The sequence below is a fragment of the Pelophylax lessonae genome (assembly GCF_965119305.1).
Source record: "Pelophylax lessonae genome assembly, chromosome: 8".
In the NCBI taxonomy this organism is placed as follows: domain Eukaryota; kingdom Metazoa; phylum Chordata; class Amphibia; order Anura; family Ranidae; genus Pelophylax; species Pelophylax lessonae.
Genome location: NC_138775.1, coordinates 80,436,440 through 80,458,301, shown reverse-complemented (window position 1 = coordinate 80,458,301; position 21,862 = coordinate 80,436,440). Strand labels below are relative to the sequence as shown.

The following is a 21,862-nucleotide window of genomic DNA, read 5'->3' as shown; positions in this document are numbered from 1 at the left end:
GGTTTCGTGGATATGGGAAGGAACGCCTGCACGTAGGCGTGGTTATGTCAAAAAAGGGGCGTGCTAGTTATTCAAGGAGTACCAATCGAAAGACTCGAAGGCGTGCCTTTCTCCGTGCCGTTCTCGGTTGGCAAGGGGGAGGCGTGTTTCATGACGAAAGGGCAGGCGGAGCCATTGGGAAAGCGGTACGGGGAGAGGCTGTGAGCCGGGGGTTGGGCGTCCGATGAACTCTTCTGTAGTTGTGTTAGGATCCTCCCCGTTCTCTAGTGATGTTTACTAATGGACGCGTCCAACCCCCCCCCCCCTCTTCCCTCAGCTATGCGCGGCTCCGAGCTCTGGGACTGTGAGAGTCGGGAGTGACTGAGCGGCTGCTGTTTGTGTTGGTTTCCTCGGACTCTTGCACCGCCGGATATGTGCTGATTCGTCCGGACTTCAGTGCTCGGGACCCCGGAGCTGCGGCTGAGGTACATGTCAGTGACAGCCCAGGGAGGGACAGCTAAGGGGGGCACTTTTCCCGGGACTTCTCCCAGGGTGTCCGGAGTCCCCGGCTGGCTCTATGGAGAAGGAGCTGTGCCTGGCGCTCCACCACTTCCAAACTTTCTCCACTTCCAGCCGCCTGTCCCCTCACACTCACTACATGACTGGTTGCCCATAGTAACCAATCAGCTTCCAGTTCTCACTTCTGCAGCACAGTGTTGAAAGGAAACAAGTATTCTGATTGGTTGCCATGGAAAGCAGCCCACTGATTGGTGGCACACTCTTCACCCTGGTGGTGTTGTGGTCAGCCTGCACATTTCACACTTTTCTGTATTGTAGCTGAGGATGTGATGGGCAGTACATTGTCCTCTGTGTTCTCTCCTATAGAGGTAATGCAGAGTGATGGCAATGGAGGGTGAGCGCTGTGCTCAGTGCTGTACATTGCAAGTTTGTGGAACTCCTCCGAGTCATCCTCAGTGTGTATTGGTGTCACCAATGTCCCATCTCAGTGCATGGACTGCTCTGTCCACACATAGTGTGTGGCCCACAGTACATGCCAGGATCACCAGTACAGCCATGTAGGGGCACCGCAGCTCTTACAGGGTCCAGGTCGTCTTCTCAGCGGCTGCAATGTTTTCCCTGTGAAAAGGACTGGGTGCTGAGCTGAGAGTAGCTGCAAGCTGAACATAAAGGGTGCCGGGTAGTATAGAGGAGTACAGAGAAGATGTATTCCATGTCTGACCTGTACTCTATTCTACCCCCAACTATTATACATCTCCCCTGTACTCCTCTATACTACCCCTAACTATTCTACATCCCCCTTGTACTCCTCTATACTACCCCTAACTACTCTACATCCCCCCTGTACTCCTCTATACTACCCCTAACTATTCTACATCCCCCTGTACTCCTCTATACTACCCTTAACTATTCTACATCCCCCTTGTACTCCTCTATACTACCCCTAACTACTCTACATCCCCCCTGTACTCCTCTATACTACCCCCAACTATACTACATTCCCCTGTACTCCTCTATACTACCCTTAACTATTCTACATCCCCCTTGTACTCCTCTATACTACCCCTAACTATTCTACATCCCCCTTGTACTCCTCTATACTACCCCCAACTATACTACATTCCCCTGTACTCCTCTATACTACCCTTAACTATTCTACATCTCCCCTGTACTCCTCTATATTACCTCTAACTATACTACATTCCCCCTGTACTCCTCTATACTACCCCTAACTACTCTACATCTCCCTGGTACTCCTCTATACTACCCCTAACTACTCTACATCCCCCCTGTACTCCTCTATACTACCCCTAACTATTCTACATCTCCCCTGTACTCCTCTATACTACCCTTAACTATTCTACATCTCCCCTGTACTCCTCTATACTACCCCCAACTATTCTACATCTCCCCTGTACTCTTCTATACTACCCCTAACTATTCTACATCCCCCTTGTACTCCTTTATACTACCCCTAACTATTCTACATCTCCCCTGTACTCCTCTATACTACCCCTAACTACTCTACATCCCCCCTGTACTCCTCTATACTACCCCTAACTATTCTACATCTCCCCTGTACTCCTCTATACTACCCTTAACTATTCTACATCTCCCCTGTACTCCTCTATACTACCCCCAACTATTCTACATCTCCCCTGTACTCTTCTATACTACCCCTAACTATTCTACATCCCCCTTGTACTCCTTTATACTACCCCTAACTATTCTACATCTCCCCTGTACTCCTCCTATACTACCCTTAACTATTCTACATCTCCCCTGTACTCCTCTATATTACCTCTAACTATACTACATTCCCCCTGTACTCCTCTATACTACCCCTAACTACTCTACATCTCCCTGGTACTCCTCTATACTACCCCTAACTACTCTACATCCCCCCTGTACTCCTCTATACTACCCCTAACTATTCTACATCTCCCCTGTACTCCTCTATACTACCCTTAACTATTCTACATCTCCCCTGTACTCCTCTATACTACCCCTAACTATTCTACATCCCCCCTGTACTCCTCTATACTACCCTTAACTATTCTACATCTCCCCTGTACTCCTCTATACTACCCCTAACTATTCTACATCTCCCCTGGTACTCCTCTATACTACCCCTAACTACTCTACATCTCCCCTGGTACTCCTCTATACTACCCCTAACTACTCTACATCTCCCCTGTACTCCTCTATACTACCCCTAACTATTCTACATCTCCCCTGTACTCTTCTATACTACCCCCAACTATTCTACATATCCCCTGTACTCCTCTATATTACCCCCAACTATTCTACATCCCCCTGTACTCCTCTATACTACCCCTAACTATTCTACATCTCCCCTGTACTCCTCTATACTACCCCTAACTATTCTACGTCTCTCCTGTAAAGGAGGAGTACAGGGGAGATGTAGAATAGTTGGGGGTAGTATAGAGAAGTACAGGGGAGATGTAGAATAGTTAGGGGTAATATAGAGGAGTACAGGGGGGATGTAGAATAGTTAGGGGTAGTATAGAGGAGTACAGGGAGATGTAGAATAGTTGGGGGTGGTATAGAGGAGTACAGGGAAATGTAGAATAGTTGGGGGTAGTATAGAGGAGTACAGGGGAGATGTAGAATAGTTAGGGGTAGTATAGAGGAGTACAGGGGAGATGTAGAGTAGTTAGGGGTAGTATAGAGGAGTACAGGGAAATGTAGAATAGTTGGGGGTAGTATAGAGGAGTACAGGGAAATGTAGAATAGTTGGGGGTAGTATAGAGGAGTACAGGGAAATGTAGAATAGTTAGGGGTAGTATAGAGGAGTACAGGGGAGATGTAGAATAGTTAGGGGTAGTATAGAGGAGTACAGGGGAGATGTAGAATAGTTGGGGGTAGTATAGAGGAGTACAGGGGGGATGTAGAGTAGTTAGGGGTAGTATAGAGGAGTACAGGGGGGATGTAGAATAGTTGGGGGTAGTATAGAGGAGTACAGGGAAATGTAGAATAGTTGGGGGTAGTATAGAGGAGTACAGGGGGGATGTAGAGTAGTTAGGGGTAGTAAAGAGGAGTACAGGGGGGATGTAGAATAGTTGGGGGTGGTATAGAGGAGTACAGGGAAATGTAGAATAGTTGGGGGTAGTATAGAGGAATTTAGGGGAATACGGAAGCAGTACCATGTTGATGGTTGGTTGGGTATTATGGAGGTGTATGAGACCGCAGTGTCATGTTGAGAAGCGTTGGGTTAACATTGGAGTACATGGGGAAGCAGCATCATGTTAAGGGGTGATGGGGTAATAATGAGGGGCAGTGGGATCATATTGAGGTACATGGGGAAGTAGCATCATGTTGAGGGGTTTGGGGTGACATCAAATGGGTATTGGGCAGTAAAGTTATGTTGAGAACACTGTGAGTAATGTAACGGTGTGCAGTGTATAGAGTCATGTTTTGTGGCAATCAGTTTATTTTTGTGGTAGAGGTCAGTGTCATTTTGAGGGTCCTGGATAGTTTGTTGCTGAGGTTACTGGTAGTATCTTGGTGATGGGATAGATCTTCCCTGCTGTCACACACAGGGCATATTTCTAGCAGTTCCATCCACTGTTTGGCCTGGTTCACACTTATTAAGCTTGTGTTTGAGCCATTTCTGCGGTGCATTTTACGTTTTGGCACACACGTTTTTGTTGTGTTTTGATGCATGTTTTGTGCTTTTTTTTTTTTTTTGGGCAGATTAAAAATTGTGAATTGCATCAGACGCACCAACAACACACTGTTTTGCGCTTAAAAAAAGTCTGACCCTTTAAAAAAACCCAGCAGCTGAAAAAGGATAGATGTTAACATATCCCATAGGAAACCATAATAAATGGACTGTACTGGTAGTGCGTTTCTGCACAAAAGCACCAAAAAACGCATAGGTGTGACCCAGGCCTTTATCCATGTGTACCACTTTCAATAAGAAAACAATGTACCGGATTGCTCACCCCCTACTTGTAGATATCCATAGGTAACAAGGTGGTGGCCACTTGTCTCGTTCCTTAAAGTTGTTTCTGAGACGGAATGTTTGTATTTTGGGGTGTATGGAGTAAGATGGCGTGTGGGATAAATTCTACTCTTTATGTTGAGGAAAACGCAGAGCATTGTAGTCCTCCAGCAGAAATAATATTTGGATTTGTACAGTAAATTGTTGGTGTGTGTTTGAACTGAGCAAGGGTTAATGGCGTTCATAAGGACCAGTCAGGTATTCAGAAATCTTTCCATTTCAGTCTGACCATGTCTGTATTATTGCTGTGCTCGGGATTTGTTATGAAGATAATCATTGTGTGAAGAGTGATAGGAGATGCTTGGATACAGATCCAGCAGGGTTATGTATTGGTGATACTTTGTTACCAATGGCTTGGTTTGTTATTCGTTCCTATTTGTTTGCATTTCATTCTGTGTGTAGGCAGTTTCTGGATCTAATGCATATCCAGCACCCGTGCTGCATTTGGTCAGCCTTCTGACAACCCACCAACTCTGCACTAAGGCTTCATTCACAGGGGTAGCTAAGGAGTGGTAAAACCAGGTGGTTGAGTGGCAGTTTACCTCCCCAATGCACTTGCCTGAACATTGACTTTCTCTTCACCACCTGTCAAATGCGCTCTAAAAAGTGATCCGAGAGCAGATTGCTTTTCATGGGGCACCATATGTGTGAAGAAGCCCCAAGACTCTACAGTAAGGAGCAGCACAATCTGATGAGGATGGCTTGTTTCTATGTTTCTATAGATGAAAGGTGTCCAACCTCTACAGCTCAGGGGCTGCATGCTGGCCTTGGCCACTGCTATGCGGCCCTTGTGGGTTTTGGTTCTTAAGCTTCATACACACAATCTGATTATCTGACGGATTTTCGTCCCTTTTTTGTGACATGCTAGTCTTGTATCAAAAGTGAAGAGGTTACTTTTATACGAAAATTTTCGTATGACAGAATTCAACTTTAGAAGTGATGTCATGTGTTGGATTGTGATGCATGTATTCTTTCTTTTCTGAGCATGCCTAGTCTTGCTCTTACCATTTTTTTTTCGGACAAAAACTTTACTAATTAAACGAAAGTCAGACATTGTGTTCAGGTACGATAAGAAGTTTATATCCTGCACATCCAGTTTTTGTTGTACAAAAATTTGTAATCGACTGTCGAAATCACCATATTTCGGGAAAGTGCATGTACCGGGGTGATGCCTGCAGCTAGAGGTATCACCCCGGTACCGGCGTTTATAGCCAACGGTTGGCTGTCTTGTAATGACAACCGATGTGGCTGAGCAGCCGCTCGGCTGTCATCACAAGGAGGGGAAGTTTCCCCCCGCCGCCTTCCTGCAGGGGTTTTTTTTTTTTTTTTTTTTTTTGAGTATACAACCACTTTAAATGTTCTACTAGCTTGTTCTAGCTGTTAAAATATATACAATTTCTGTCTGCATTGCCTAGTGCTTTGTAAACTGCATTATTGTGCTTGTCGTCATTCAGCTGCTCCACTTCCAAAAAATGTCCAGTGCCATGTAGGACAGTGATGGTAAAAAGCAGCCAATAACAAACAAGGTTTTGTGGCACATTATGGTTCCTCCAGAGGTTGCCAGGTGTTCCTGGCTGATTGACCTTCCATCCAATGGTTGCCACCTTAGTTCCAGGACTAATGCCACTCGGAGAGCCAGCTGCATGACCCCGGTGATCTTTTTATCTCTCTGTAAGGGTGACATCCTTGCTACCACTGTATTGCTTCGTTTAAACCACGGAGCGTGATTTTTTTTTTTTTGGTTGGTTTTTACATGACTCAGGTAGAAAGCCTATTAAATATAATGGGCTGCCATATGCACACGATACCTGCAATTAAGGTGCTTGCACCATTTTAAATATCTTGCCACATACCATGGTACCATGTGTTTTGGCTCAGGATGTGTGAAGGTGCCATTGAAGAATGTGGCACCACTGTGTGGCTGCAAAGGACAGCACGTTTTTGTGCGGAAAAGCATGTGATTTGCGCACATTCCCATAACACACTGGCGTGAACGAAGAGTAAGGGGGGCATTCTTCCTACTAACCACCAATGTAAGGGGGTATTCTTCCCACTGAGGGGGTATTCTTCCCACTGAGGGGGTATTCTTCCCACTGAGGGGGTATTTCTTCCCACTGAGGGGGTATTTCTTCCCACTGAGGGGGTATTTCTTCCCACTGAGGGGGTATTTCTTCCCACTGAGGGGGTATTTCTTCCCACTGAGGGGGTATTTCTTCCCACTGAGGGGGTATTTCTTCCCACTGAGGGGGGTATTTCTTCCCACTGAGGGGGGTATTTCTTCCCACTGAGGGGGGTATTTCTTCCCACTGAGGGGGGTATTTCTTCCCACTGAGGGGGGTATTTCTTCCCACTGAGGGGGGTATTTCTTCCCACTGAGGGGGGTATTCCTTCCCACTGAGGGGGGTATTCCTTCCCACCAGTGTTAATTTTGGCAGCAAATTTCAATTTAGTTTTAGTCTTAGTCTTAGGACTAAAATGGCATTTTAGTTTTAGTCCTATTTTAGTCTTCTGCAAGTGTTTTAGTTTTAGTCGTATTTAGTCGACTAAAACTCCAGTATATTTTAGTCGACTAAAACGCCCTACATTTTAGTCGACTAAAACTCATTTTAGTCATCTATAATCAAATGGGTGTAGTTCAATTGTAATTTGTAATGCATTATTTAAGCATTTCTCTACAATTTCCAAACTCATTATATACTACTGCTGGTCCTGGAGTGAAAAATCTAATATGTTATTATTTATGCTTTGAGCATGCACCAGTGTTAATTTTTGGCAGCAAATTTCGATTTAGTTTTAGTTATAGTCTTTTGACTAAAATGCCATTTTAGTTTTAGTCGTATTTTAGTCTTAAGACTAAAATGCCATTTTAGTTTTAGTCGTATTTTAGTCATCTGAATTGTGTTAGTCGACGAAAACGTTTTAGTCGGTTTTAGTCGACGAAATTAACACTGCTTCCCACTGAATTTTATCTGGAGCTCCCAGAGGTGTGAAACTTTCAAGGGTTCCTCTGGGGTGCAAAGATTGGGAGAGGCTGATATAAAGACATTATTTTTATTTTATTTCATTCAGACTGATGCAGTTTTAAAGTCATCAGTGATATAAAATTGAAAAAATCCTCCCCGTGTTCCACTTAGGCTGTTTTACTTTTTCTTTAAGCAAAAGTTACACAACTCCGAAGAATTTGCAGCGTCCAAATGTTATTTTTTAAGCCCAGGGTTTTTGTGCCAAGATCTAACCCTGTGTATAAACATGCTTAAATCTTCTGGGTGGAAGAAGTGTCAGCTGGAATTCTTGCTGCTTTATAGAAAGAGCAGTCATTCTATTGAATGGAAATGCATTGTGTCCATTAGGCTGGTCCTTCTCTCATGTCAGCAGGCAACCTTCGGGGTAAGCGGTGCCACCTGTATTGATCGGTGCCTGCCCCGCACTGTAACCTCTGCGCTGTCAGTTGAGACGAATGACTTTGCTCTGTCCAATATTCAATTCTCTTTGCCAAGCTGCCTGTTTTTCTGGCTAGCATTGGTACTTCCTGGATTCAATTTGCATTCGCTCCCTCCTCCCTGTGTGCAACAGTCCTAGGATTTTATCTATAAACAGGCTGCAGCTGGGACACATCTCCTGAAATGATTTTGAACCCCCCCCCCCCTACTGAAATCTTTCCGTACCAGCGCTCTATGATCTAAATGTTCTTGTAACATGAAAAAAAGTGTCACAATTTCCTAGCAGTCAAGGGAAAAGGCTTCTGAAAGATTGTGTCCGATCTGTATTATGATGTACTGAAATAGGGATATCGGGCGCTTCAAAGTACTGTGATCTGAGGCATTGCGCGTCTTTCACTTCATAGGACTTGTCTTTGATTCCAGGTTCTGGCAAGACCCAGTCCTGGGCGGACACAGAGCTCTCTTAAAAGCGGACCTTGGCTTTGTTCCAGACTACATTGTTTGGAGTGTCTCCCAGAGACACAGAAGTGCATGTATGGGAGTTCATAGGTCCAGAAGTCTTATGGGTACATGGCTTTTAATTGGTTTTAGATTATTCAGAGTAAAGTTTATTTATTTTTTTTTAGTTTTGCAAGTATTCAGAGTTAAAACATATTGGGGGGAATTTAACGATTCACTAAATCCACATCAATAAATGCTGTATTACATGCTGTTCATACCCACTCAGTATGAGATTTGTTTTCTGTATTCTGCAAAAAACCTGGTTGATCCTGCTGTTCTCTATCTCTACCTTCTGTTCATGTCCCCAATAATTCAGCTAGGGATTTTGCAGCTGTGGTGGCAACTCTGCACATGCTCTGTTTTCACTCCCTCCTCCATGCCCACTAACCAGCTAAACACAATGGAATTAGGATTTTATTTCTTGATCAATGGAGTCTTCCTCTCCCTCTAATTATAAGACCCAGCCTGTGACTGGCAGAAATCTAGCCACACCAGGTTATCGCCAAAAAATGAAGATTTAATTTAAAATCTATATTTGTATGACTACTTAAAACAGAGTATGTGTGCGTGTGTATATGTATATATTAGGGCTGCAGCTAATGATTATTTTGTCTGTCGACTAATCTTAACGATTATTTTTATTTTTTTGCTTGAGTGTTCTTTTTTGATTAGCTAAGCCCCCCCTCCCAGTACAGACCCCTCAGTAAGCCCTCCTCCCAGTACAGACCCCTCAGTAAGCCCTCCTCCCAGGACAGACCCCTCAGTAAGCCCTCCTCCCAGGACAGACCCCTCAGTAAGCCCTCCTCCCAGGACAGACCCCTCAGTAAGCCCTCCTACCAGGACAGACCCCTCAGTAAGCCCTCCTACCAGGACAGACCCCTCAGTAAGCCCTCCCTCCCAGGACAGACCCCTCAGTAAGCCCTCCCTCCCAGGACAGACCCCTCAGTAAGCCCTCCCTCCCAGGACAGACCCCTCAGTAAGCCCTCCCACCTAGTACAGACCCCTCAGTAAGCCCTCCCACCTAGTACAGACCCCTCAGTAAGCCCTCCCACCTAGTACAGACCACTTAGTAAGCCCCCCCCCCTCCCAGTGCAGACCCCTCAGGCTCACCTGCAATCACATGCTGCTGCTGGAGTGGCGCGTGACGTCTCGTCTGTGTGGGGCAGTGGGAGGGATCATCGGCGGCAGTCTGCAGCCACAGAGAGTCAGCTCAGTTGATGCACCACCGCGCAGGCGCAGCCGCCCCGGGACATCATGCCGCTCACAGCAGCTGACGTAGAAGAGACGGTCACTCTGGAGCCCCAATCAATGCAGCGGCCCGGCCGGCAATGCTTAAAGCGGCGCTGCAGGCTGGCCCTATCTTAAAGCGGCCCGGCGTGTGACGTCACATGTGAGGTGGCGACGCCTTTCACGCACATCGACGTATTTCTGTAGTCGAACGTATTTCTGTAGTCGACGTAATCGATTATGTCGATGCATCGTTGCAGCACTAGTAGATATATATATTTAGGGATCGACCGATTATCGGCAAAGCAGATATATCAAGGCCTGATGTGCACTTTTTCCCGATATATCCGAATCGGCCCTGAAGGTTACTGATATTTCGGGAAAGTCCTTGTACCTGAGTGATGCTTGTAGCTAGAGGCATCACCCCAGTACCGGCGTCCAGAGCCGACGGTCGGCTGTCTTGTAATGACAACCGATGCGGCTGAGAAGCCGCTCGGCTGTCATTACAAGGAGCGGGAGGGGACGTCCTTCCCCTTCCGCCGCCTTCCCTGGCTCGTCCGGGTCTCCTGTCCTGGGCAACCAGCCTTCACGGCCCCCGAAGACCTGATCAAAGTCACATTTTTTTTAATGTGACCAACAGCAGAGAGGACTAGAAGCTTCTCCTGCTTAGGTTTCCCTGCAGACAAGCTTGGAAAGATCTGGGCCATGTGACCGCTGTATATCCATTAGAAAAAAGGTACATATTAAATGCTTTTGGCGTTTTTTTTTTTTTTTTAAATAATTAGTGCCCTCATCCTTATACATAAATAGAAGGGACAATGTAAATTAAAAAGTGTGTTCTTAGTATCAGTTTAATAAAACGGCTGTGTTGTTTTTTTGACGTTAATCGTTCTTGTTAAGGTATTGTGCCAAATTCATAAAGCATTTGCAACACTTTTGGTTCTAACCGACTCATGCACTAAATTCAGATAGTTCTTATAATACGCCACTTTTACAGCGTGTCACTTTTGGATGTGCCACTTTAACAGTGTGTTACATTAAATGCGCCAAATGTAAAAAGTGGAGCTAATTAAGACCATATCTCTCTTGGCGTAGAGAGAAAAACTGGTTTAGATAGATTTTGCAAATGTTTTTTGTGTGCATTCAAAAAGCGGAGCTAAATTCAAGTACAAGTTCTCTAGACAGGTACATGGATTTGGCACATTCTTCACCACTTTTAGAATGCGTGAGAGAAACTCGCAAAATCTGCCTGCACCAGTCAGTATGAATCCTGGGGATTGGGTTTGGTCTTCATATGTATCGCGATTGACAAGTTAAGTGAATAAGGTTGATTATCTTGTTACAACAGCATCTGAAAGTTGCTGGGATATAGAAGGCAGCAAATAAACATGTTGTCCTTGAAGTTGATGTGTTGAAAGCATAAAATATGGGAATTTCAGTTTGTTCTGAACGGGGCTGTGTAGCTGCCAATGATGACCGGTGTCCACTGCCAAAAGCACCAACAATGGCCATGTGAGTATCCGAAGCGGAATGGAAGAAGGTGGTCTGCTCTGATGAATCGCATTTTCTTTTACATCTTGTGGATGATTGGGTGCATGTGCAGTGCGGTATGGGTAGAATGCAAGCTGACCGAGTCAATGTTCTGTTGGAAAATGTTGGCTCCTGCTATTCATGCATGTGTTACTTGACACATACACCTAAACACTGTTGCTGACCAAGTACACCCCTTCATGAAAATAGTATTCCCTGATGGCAGTGGCCTCTTACAGCAGAATAATGCATCCTGCCAGACTGCAAAAATGGTTTAAGAATTGTTTGAGGAACCCGACGAATTTGAAGTGTTGACTTTGCCTCCAAATTCTCCAGATCCCAATGTAATCGAGCATCTGTGGGATGTGCTGTAAAGACAAGTCTGACCTATAGAGGCCCAACCTTGCAACTTACAGGACTTAAAGCATCTGCTACTGATGGCTTGATGCCAGATACCACAGCATACCTTGAGAGGTAGGGGCATCCTTACCTCAATGGGTCTGTGCTGTTTAGGCAGCAAGAGGACGACTTACTTGATAGTAGGTGGGTGGTTATTAAGTTATGGCTGATCAGTGTAGGTAACCAACACAGTGGCATCGCGAATAGTTGTATAAAGACTATTTGATGCAGTTAGCACTGTCGGTGTGTGGGGGTGGGGGGGGGGGTTGTTATCCTAGTGCAATGATGGCAAACCTTGGCACCCCAGACATTTTGGAACTACATTTCCCATGATGCTCATGCGTTCTACAGTGAAGTTGAGCGTCATGGGAAATGTAGTTCTAAAACATCTGGGTTGCCAAGGTTCGCCATCACTGTCCTAGAGCCAAGGTCCATTAAACTTAGGGATTTTGTTTTTTTTTCTGTAGTAGTAGTAGTAGTAGTGTTGCCTATTACAGGGATTTCCAGCTTCCACAGGTGTATGGCACATATGTACATGCTTACATTGGTCTAAGTTGAACCATAGTAACTGTGCAGATATTACCATACCTAAACATCTGCTTTAGGGCTCTCCGTAGGCGGATCTGTGCTGCTCAGCGGGGATCGATCCACGATCCCCGCTGAGCCGGCGGATGACAGCTCCGTCTGACAGCTCAGTCTCCGGGAGGTGTCACATCCCCCGCTGCTCTCTATGGGGGATCGGATGAGAGCGGACCGCCTGTCCGCTCTCATCCGATCCCATCCGATCCCCAGGACGGATGGAAAATAGGGTTTCCATCCGTCCAGATTTCACGGACAGGATTGGATGCGGATGGCAGCGGGTGTCAGCGGACATGTCACCGCTGACATCCGCTGCTCCATAGGGCTGAATGGGGCATCCCATCAGATCCGCCTAAAAAACTGACAGACGGATCTGATCGGAACGCCCATGTGAAAGAGCCCTTAGGCCCCTTTCACACGGGCAGTGTGCCTGACAACTCCATTTTGCTCAGCGGGGATTGATCCGCCGATCCCTGCTGAGCAGGCGGATGACAGCTCCGTCTCCATTTACTTTGCAACGACAGAGCTGTCAGAGCCCCACTCTCCTCTATGGGAGATCGGATCCTCCAGACGAATGGAAAATAGGGTTTCCATTCGTCCGGATTTCACGGGACAGGATTGGATAGCAGCGGGTGTCAGCGGAGATGTCTCTGCTAACATTCGCTGCTCTGTAGGGGTGCATGGAGCATCCAATCAGGTCTGCCTGGAAAAACTGACAGGTGGACCGGATCCGAAAGGCCGTGTAAAGGGGGCCTTAAGCTTTATGCATACACCATTGTTGTGATGCAGTAGTGTGTGTCAACCTGCCGCACTGAAGAAAGTGCTGCATGCGACCCAGTAGGGTGAGATGACACCATAGATGAAAAGGATAGATTACATTCTTAGCTTTGGGCCTGCACTGGGCAGGGTTGCTGCTCCATACAGCCCAATACATGGGGGGGGGGGGGGGGTGAGTGATTATTGCCAACCATTTCATCAGCATTATTGAGCTGCTCATATCTGCCGGTGTGTTTTTGTGCTTTGGAGACAATTTCTCATGTTGCTTTTTTTATACAGGATTTTTCTTGCTGTTTTGTTTTGTCCTAACCCCAATGACCGAAATGGGCCCTTAAAATATTCAAAGCATCTTCAAGAAGACAAACCTTGCCTGCTGCTACAACCTTTCTAAAGAAATTTTTACCAGTCACACAGACAAGCTGCACAATGTTGCTGCCTTGTTTCATCAGGCAGTGGTGACCCTGAGGTCATTGTTTTATGTCAGGCTGCTGCTGGTGCTTCAAATGATTTTGCTAATATTTACTTTTACTGTTTTTTTTTTTTTTTTTTTTTTTTTTCCTATATGGCTGTAAATTTTTCTGGAAAAGTCTTTACCACTAATGTCAGAATATGGACCTTACGTAAACGAGAACGTTATGGGCAAGACAATACTTAGATCCTATTCATTCACACTTCTTCCTAAAACTGCCCTAGAAATATGGGCGCTGCCATTGCTTGTCTGTTTTTAGAGGAGTAGGGTTGTCATCTGCTCCCGGTTCGATAAAATATCCCCCACATAATGTATATATTTCTAAAGGCAGAGACCCTGGAGAATAAAATGGTGGTATTTGTTTTTTTTATGTTATATGATATTTGCAGTTCTTTATCAAACACATACTTTCAGGAAAAAATACACTAAAATTATTTTTAAAAAATCATTTGTATTCATTTGTACGAACACAATATTATACACAATATTATACCCCATTTTGTGGCTAAAATATAAAATATTAGGTTGCGTCAATTTATACCAAACATTTGAAGCCTTAAAATTTGCGCACACCAGTTAAATTGCAGAAAATGAAGGTACCCAAAAATCTCCATAGGCGATTCTTTAAGAGCCTTTACAGGTCATCAGTTTAGAGTTAATTGGCTCTAGAATTATTATTCTCACTCTGATGTATGTGATGATGTTCACGTGTGGCATGATGGCATGCTCATCCTATGCTGTGCTTTTTAAATGGGGTGTCTGCAGGGGCGATGGGAGTGCTTGTTTCAATAATTTTGTATACCATCCTATATATATATATATATATATATATATATATATATATATAATTACCTTGGTTTGTGAGCATAATTCATCCTGGAAGCATGCTTGTAATCCAAGGCACTCGTATATCAAATCGAATTTCCATGGAAACTCTGATGATTTGTTTACACAGCCATGTAGTCATATAACGATTAGGGATGCACCGATCTGATATTCGGATCAGATATCGGCGTCAAAATGGCCATTTTAGATGGATCGGGGGATCGGTAACATTGGCCGATCCGGTTTTTGCTTGGTAACGGCTCAGCAATCCCTTACTAGGTGCAGTAGTAGTATGGGATGGGAGCCGCTACTTACTGTATAGTCCCGGCTCACAGGCGGAGTGATATCAGATGCACTCCGCCTGTGAATGGAGGAGCCGTACCTATGAAGCAGCGGCTTTGCTCTGTACTGCAGCCGCTTGCTTTGTGTGTAGCTCCGGATCGGTTCCGGTATCGGCGATTTCACAACGCCAGATATCGGTATCGGGTCCAAAAAAGTCGGATCGGTGCATCCCTAATAACGATGATTATGGCAATCCAAAATACAGTATAAAGTGTACTGTAAAAATAAAACAAATTAACCTGCGCTTCAAAACACAGTACTGTACAGTATAAAGTGTACTGTAAAAATAAAAATTTACCTGCACTTTGCGTCGCCCCTCTATATAAAATTATGACCAGGCTCCCAATCCACTGTTAAGGAGTCTGGTACAACTCCAAATCTGCTGGTGTATATGTACTGTACAGTAAAGTCACTGGTGTACAGTATACAGTTGTGTATATGGCCAGAGGTCCAGGGGCGCTGGTAGCTCCCAGCGCTTCCTGCAGAACTCAGGGACACTCGGTTGACGTCACTTCCCTGTGCTCCAAGCGCAGGTTATTTCCACCCACCCAGCTGGTAATATCTCCGAGTGTCTCCTAGTTCTGCAGGAAGCGCTGGGAGCCACCATCGCTCCTGGACACATGCAGAACTGTACACCAGAGGCTTAGGAATTGCACCAGACTCCTTAACATTGTGAGTGTAAGTGTCTCTTATGGGGACAGAACTTGATAAGGTGGCCTGAGTTTCATTGCACAGAAGCTCTCCTCATCCGTCCGTCCCTGCTATCTTCGTTTGTATGTCAGTTGTTTCCGGGTTCCAGAAAATCCAGAATGGTGCAAAGAGGAGACTGGCAACGTAACCAAAACTGGCACCCAGAGAGCAAGAGATGGGCCACACCTGCCAAGGTCTGTCCCAGTCTAAAGGAATAGGAAAAGCTCCTAACCAGGCCCCAACCACACTACAGATGGTTGTGATCTGAAGACTGTGATCCCATACTGACATTGCGCCATCGTTACTGAATACTCTGACCCAAACATGAAGATTTTGTCCAAGAATGCACAGACAGAGTGTCGTTGTGAAGGATGATAACAAAACCGCAAAAAAAGGTTTCTCCCACCGATTACACAAGAGGCGCACCATACAAAACTATAATTTCATGAAATGGCAAACATGAAGCTAATATAGGCAGGATCTATACAGTTTTTTGACATTAAAGAAGAACTTTGTTAAAATTGGTAACGTCTCCTAATGGCTCATCCTCCTGGTCTCGGGTGTGCCTCCAGGGCAGCCAGATCCCGCACGTGACTTTTTAAATTTGTTTTTGTATAACTTAATACACTGAGAGTTGCCCTTTTGTCTTTTGCTGTGAGCATTTTTTACCGTAATATAGAGTACTGCTGAGCCAAGGTAATGGGAAGATTTTATAGCTGTGTCACAGCCAGGCACATTTCATCTCGCCTTCCAGAGACCAAAATATCGGGTAAGGTGCTTTGGAGCATTGGTGGCACATGAGTGGAGCACAGTTTGCTTGATCACTGCTGGCACCATATGTCTTCATGGGATGGGATTGGAAGATTATTAACTTTTTTCCAGACTTTTTGAATTTGGACTTTGTTTAGAATCTTTGTTTGCACGTGTGCTCTGAATTTGTGTCCCAGAAGGCAGCAGGGTGAAGGAGGAGGGGGCGGACATAGATCGTCGCAGCGATCTTACCTGGAAATGGGAGCAGGTATGACAGTGGAGGGGAAGGAGCGAACAAGCCGAACACTCGGCTGTGAGAGCAGACGATCGTACCATCATGTAATGACCAAATTTTGAACGATAAATCATTCAATGGACATAACTGAATCCATTTTTCGTTCATTTTGTCACATATGCCTAGTGAAAACAGTGCCGGTGAGAAACACGTTAATTTTTCAATTCATCGTTTGTTCGGTAGAATTTTCCAAACTGTTCCTTCAATTTTCAGCTCTGAAAAGTTAAAACCAATTTTCTATTTGTGCCCAATAACTGCATGAAAAACAAAGGAACGGACCAAATGACGGATTTTCGAACGATTTTTCAGCTAGTGTATGGCCAGCATAAGGAAACATGGAGGCTGCCATTGCTGACTTTTCATTCTAGAAATGCTGATCGCCTGGCTATGATGCGGAGTGAATGAAGTAAAGTAATAGGCACGCTGAACTGGAGTCACCAGAAAGTACTTGCTCATTCAGAGCCTTGCCTGCTGACCTGATTCATTGCTGGAATTTCTAACCCCCCCCCCAAAAAAAAAAAAAAGAAATTCAAATGTAAGGGCTGATTTTCTGAAATTCTATAATCGCAGAGGGCTAATCAGACCTCATAACAACTTGACAGCTCCTGGGCCTTGTGATGGACTGCTGATTTGTGGAAGGTCGGGTAAAGTGTCCTTGTTTGTCCCTTACCCACAAGTACTCTATTTTTCTTTCTTGGGACTGTGGCAGATTTAAGCAGTAGGGGAGTGCACTGAAGGAAAGGGTATACCTCCTGTGAAACATTCCTTTTCCTTTACTCAATGTAGGCAAATGACAGATTTACTTTAAAGTAGGGATGCACCGATCCGGCTTTTTTGGAGCCGATACCGATATCTGGCGAGGTGAAATCGCTGATACCGATACGGAACCGATCCGGAGCTACACACAAAGCAAGCGGCTGCAAAGCTTTATGTGTATGGCTCCTTCATTCACAGGTGGAGTGTATCTGATATCTGTGAGCCGGACCTACACGGGAAGTAACGGCTCCCATCCCATACTACTACTGCACCAAGTAAGGGATGGCTGAGCCGTTACTCAGCAAAAACTGGATCGGCCAGTGGGACGGTTGAACTTTACCGATCTCCGATCCAGCTATTTTGTCCGGACCGGCCCGATTTCCAATCGGTGCATCCCTACTTTAAAGTGACGAGACTAAGGAGGTTGAGTATCTTCACTGAATACAATTGTGTGACTATTCGGCCTCGTGCACACGGGGCGTTTGAAAAAACGAGCTGAAAAGCCAGTTCTGATGCAAGGCAAAAGCAGCTGTAAAAACGTGATTTTAGAAGCATTTTGTATTGGTGTTAATGCATGTTTTAGCCACGTTTAGCAGCCTTTCTCTGTCCTCTTTTATTTTCCAACCTCAAATCCAACTACTACTGAAACGTCTGATGTGGTCTAACGCTGTATGCAGCCTTTAGCACCGTCAGGCGTTTTTACAGCTTAAGGCTCCTTTCACACGGGCGGTGCGCCCGACGGAGTCTGTTCTGCTCAGCAGGGGATCGATCCCCTGATCCCCACTGAGCAGGAGGATGACAGCTCCGTCTCCGCTCTGTGTGCAGAGACAGTGTGTCAGATCCCCGCTGTCCTCTATGGGGAGATCGGATGAGGACGGAAAACCTGTCCATTCTCAAGCGATCCCATCTGATCTGATCCTCCAGACGGATGGAAAATGGGGTTTTTATGCGTTATGATTTCACGGACCGGATCAGATAGCAGCAGGTGTCAGTTAAGATGAGGCATAGTGAGCTAGTATGCATCGCATACTAGCTCATTTTAAATTACTTTTCTTAGAACGAAGCCCCGACATGGACCCCCGGTCACAGCTGTGGGATCTGACATGATCCCTTGGCGTCTCTTCCGGGTTCGGTGGCTCCGGCGCGGTGATTGGCCTGAGCCGCAATGGCGTCACTTCCGCACATGCGCGTGGGAGTCATTTTCCGGCAAGCTCCCGGCAAGGAAAGCTGAAGGTCCCCCGGACCTTCAGAGCGCATGCGCCGCTCGCGTGAGCTGCTGCATTCCGTGCAAATATCTCCTAAACCGTGCAAGTTTAGGAGATATTAATTGTACCAACAGGTAAGCCTTATTATAGGCTTACCTATAGTTAAAAGTGGTAAAAAGCGGTATACTACCGCTTTAAAAACGCCTATGCCACTTACAGCTCCTAAAAGCCTGTGTGTGCATGAGGCCATATAATAACATGGAGGGGCGTTTTTAAGCTGCAAAAAAAGAAAAACTCCTGACGCTTCTAAAAGCAGGTGTGTGCATGAGGCCTTCACTCAATTATCTAACTGTGAAAAGCAAATTTCTATGCACTTTAAATACCTGGTCATGTGCAGATGCTTTTTGCCTATTTGGATACATTTTTGTATGAAGATTTTGAACTCCTTTAGTAAATCAGCTCTATTGCCTGTAGGAAAAAAAGATGAAAGTATAAAGTTCAAGCACCAATATTTATTGGCATATACCTACATCAGCTTCGGAGATCCTCCGGATACAGCCAATTAGGGGGCCATTCTCGCAGGCAAAGCTATGGAAGTTTCTAATTCTGCTGATGAAGGTGAGCCAATAGGAATGTGAAGGGGCAGTACGACCCGCAAGTGTTGGCTTTATCTTTCAGAACAGCCCAATGTTCGGTCATATCTGCAGACTGATTGAAGCTGCTGCAGGTATATTTTATTAGGCCCTTGCACAAGCATTGGTGTGCGTTACACAGCGCAACACACTTTAACATGTTCATTGCAGCACATGGTGTTGTGGTATGAATGGTCGCTTAATCTTTATGTTGTCAGAGACTTTGTCTCCATGACTTTACAGTATGTATGCAAGTGTGAATATGAATTATGGTCATCTGTATAAAAGGCTTAAAGAGGTTGGCTTTAGTATTTTGTGAAGAGAGTTAAGCCCCGTACACATGCGTCAAAAATTGGCAGGGAATTTTCGGCCAACGTCCGATCTGCCGATTTTCGGCTTGTTTTATTGATGCTTCCGACAACCGACTACGACTTTTCGGCCGAAAAAAATCTGGTGTGCAGGCTATAAAATTTTTGTTGGCTGTCAAAAAACGGCCGATTTTCGTGCGGTCAGTACAGATTTCGACAGGGAAAATCTGATGAGCAAGACTGGGCATGCTCAGAGAAGAAAGAACACAAAGAAATCAAACCAACACATGACATCACTTCTGAAGTCGATTTTTGTTGGGTGAGAAAATTCGTGTGCAGTCTAGGCACATTCCAACCAACAAAAAACCACTCTGGACAAAAGTCGGACGATCGGTCGGCCGATAATCGTTGCATGTGTACGGGGCTTTAGCAAAGTCCTTGAGTTTTACCAAGCCTGGTTCTCATCACTAAAGTTTATCTATGTTTCTTCCTTTTTAAAGCAAATCTATGACTGCCATAAAATGAGGGATTGTTCTTGTCAGTTAATATTTACAGAGCTTAAAGCGGCAGTAAAGTCTGCTTTGTGATTTTTTAACCTACAGGCAAGCTTATAATAAAACTTACCTGTACCTAAAACATTTCCTAAACGTGCACCGTTTAGGAGAGATTTGATCTTTTGGCAGCTGGTGACGTCACCTAATCATGTTCTCTGAAATAACGGCATACTTGTGCTGTTCCTTTAGAGCAGGGATATGCAAACTGTGGCCTTCCAGCTGTTGCAGAACTACAAGTCCCATGAGGCATAGCAAGACTCTGACAGCCAAAAGCATAACACCCAGAGGCAAAGGCATAATGGGACTTGTAGTTTTGCAACAGCTGGAGGGCCACAGTTTGCATATCCCTGCTTTAGAGCTTTGTGCCGTCGCCTTTCGGCTTCACAGACTGTTCCCTACACCGCTGCACTTTCTAATTGGCCCGGTGGCAGGGGAAAAAGGTACCGTTCCTGAAACGCGTCGGGTGGGAGGATTTCCTTCAAGAAGCTAACATGTACCCTTGAGTATATGCATCACCATTTTTTCTATTTTTTGAAATTACATTTATACATATTTTCTGTACAATTTATGTGACACTCCAGATCTATGTAAGATCTATTTTAAATTTTGATAATAAAATTATTTAACTTTTATATATTTGTGGAAGTGTTTGCCGGTAAAGTCCAACACCCTAGGGGGACCCCCCATTCTGCCAGGATTGGTGATCAGGACAATTGGAGAGAGTGAATACCCAGAACAGGGGCACAGATGGCAATAAAACCGAGTAGTGGTTCTATTACTACTCTCATCAAATCTGAAAAATGTTTGCCTTTTAATTTTTATGTTTAGCCCTGCTTCTGAGATCTTCACTGTCCGGTCCTGCCTGGTGCAACACAGACTTTGCCTCCAGAATGGCCCTACTCGGTCTTCTGTCTAGTTTGTGTGTGTGTGTGTCTGTTGTGGCGTAGCCCTATTCCTTTTTATGGCTGGTCTATACTGTGCTCGATAGCTGGGGGGGGCCACAATAAGTTTGAACTGTCCATAGAAAGAAGTAGGGTCTTGTCATGCATGTGCCCAAGGACCAACCTTGGGATGCTTTGTATGCAAAGGTTTGTGACATCGGACAGGGCTGCAAAGTGAAGAACCCGGGACTGATAACAGCAACACTCGGGGGTTACTAAAAATGAAGTGGTCATTGAAGCTAGTCAGTCACATACATTTCATAGAGGTAAGCGAAATACAAAAAAGTGCTATTTTTATTTTTTGCAATTTGTTTTTGGCTTCACAGTTTGTACCTCTTTTCTGGCCTGGCAAATTCTATATGTAAGTCACAAGATGTTCTTCCCTGAAGGAGTATCTTCCATTAAAGTGTACATTTCCTTCCAAGTCCTTAAACATTACATCCTGTTTCTTTTGTACCTTCATAAATGCTGCCTTCCTTAGGCCAAGTGTGCCCTGAAATGTTAGGACACTGAATTATTCTGGTCATGTCAGGTTAGACTTTATACACTGGAACCCTATTTCAAAATACATTTAACAGTAAACTGTATGTCCAGAAGTGTAGAAAGGCAACAATTTTTGCAATCTTAAATGACATCATGTTTTACTATGATTACTGACACAAAGATAATTTTTTTCTCATTAGGAGGACACAATTATGTGACCGCCTCGAGCTCTTACTGTTCACATTGGCTCGACAGACTTGAATTTAATTAAAGCAGATTTAAAACCCTGGACATGTGTGGTAAGACGCTGCTCAAAACCAACCCAGTGCTTCAGATGTGGTCACGGCTGTGTATGACCTTAACCACTTAAGCCCCGGAAGATTTTACCCCCTTCCTGACCAGGGGGTATTTTGCAATTCGGCACTGCGTGACTTTAACGCACAATTGCGCGGTCGTGCGACGCTGTACCTAAACGAATTTGACGTCCTTTTTTTTTTTTTCCACAAACAGCTTTCTTTTGGTGGTATTTGATCACCTGTGCGCTTTTTTGATCATGCGCTATAAACAAAAAAAATTTTGCAAAAATAACTATTTTTCACATTTTTTTATATGAAATTCCCCCCAAAAAATGTAA

At 44.8% G+C, this 21,862-nt stretch overlaps 1 protein-coding gene across 2 annotated transcripts in view; it reads left to right on the top strand.

The window, feature by feature from the left end:
- The first annotated feature begins 299 nt into the window (after positions 1–299).
- RAF1 (Raf-1 proto-oncogene, serine/threonine kinase) overlaps positions 300–21,862 on the top strand; it is a 289,683-nt gene continuing 268,120 nt past the window's right edge. Inside the window, exon 1 of one of the 2 annotated variants that reach the window (XM_082266446.1) lies at positions 300–464. The gene's annotated coding sequence lies outside the window, so the exon portion shown is untranslated. The remainder of the gene's footprint in view (positions 465–21,862) is intronic. The other variant, XM_082266447.1, reaches the window with a different exon arrangement.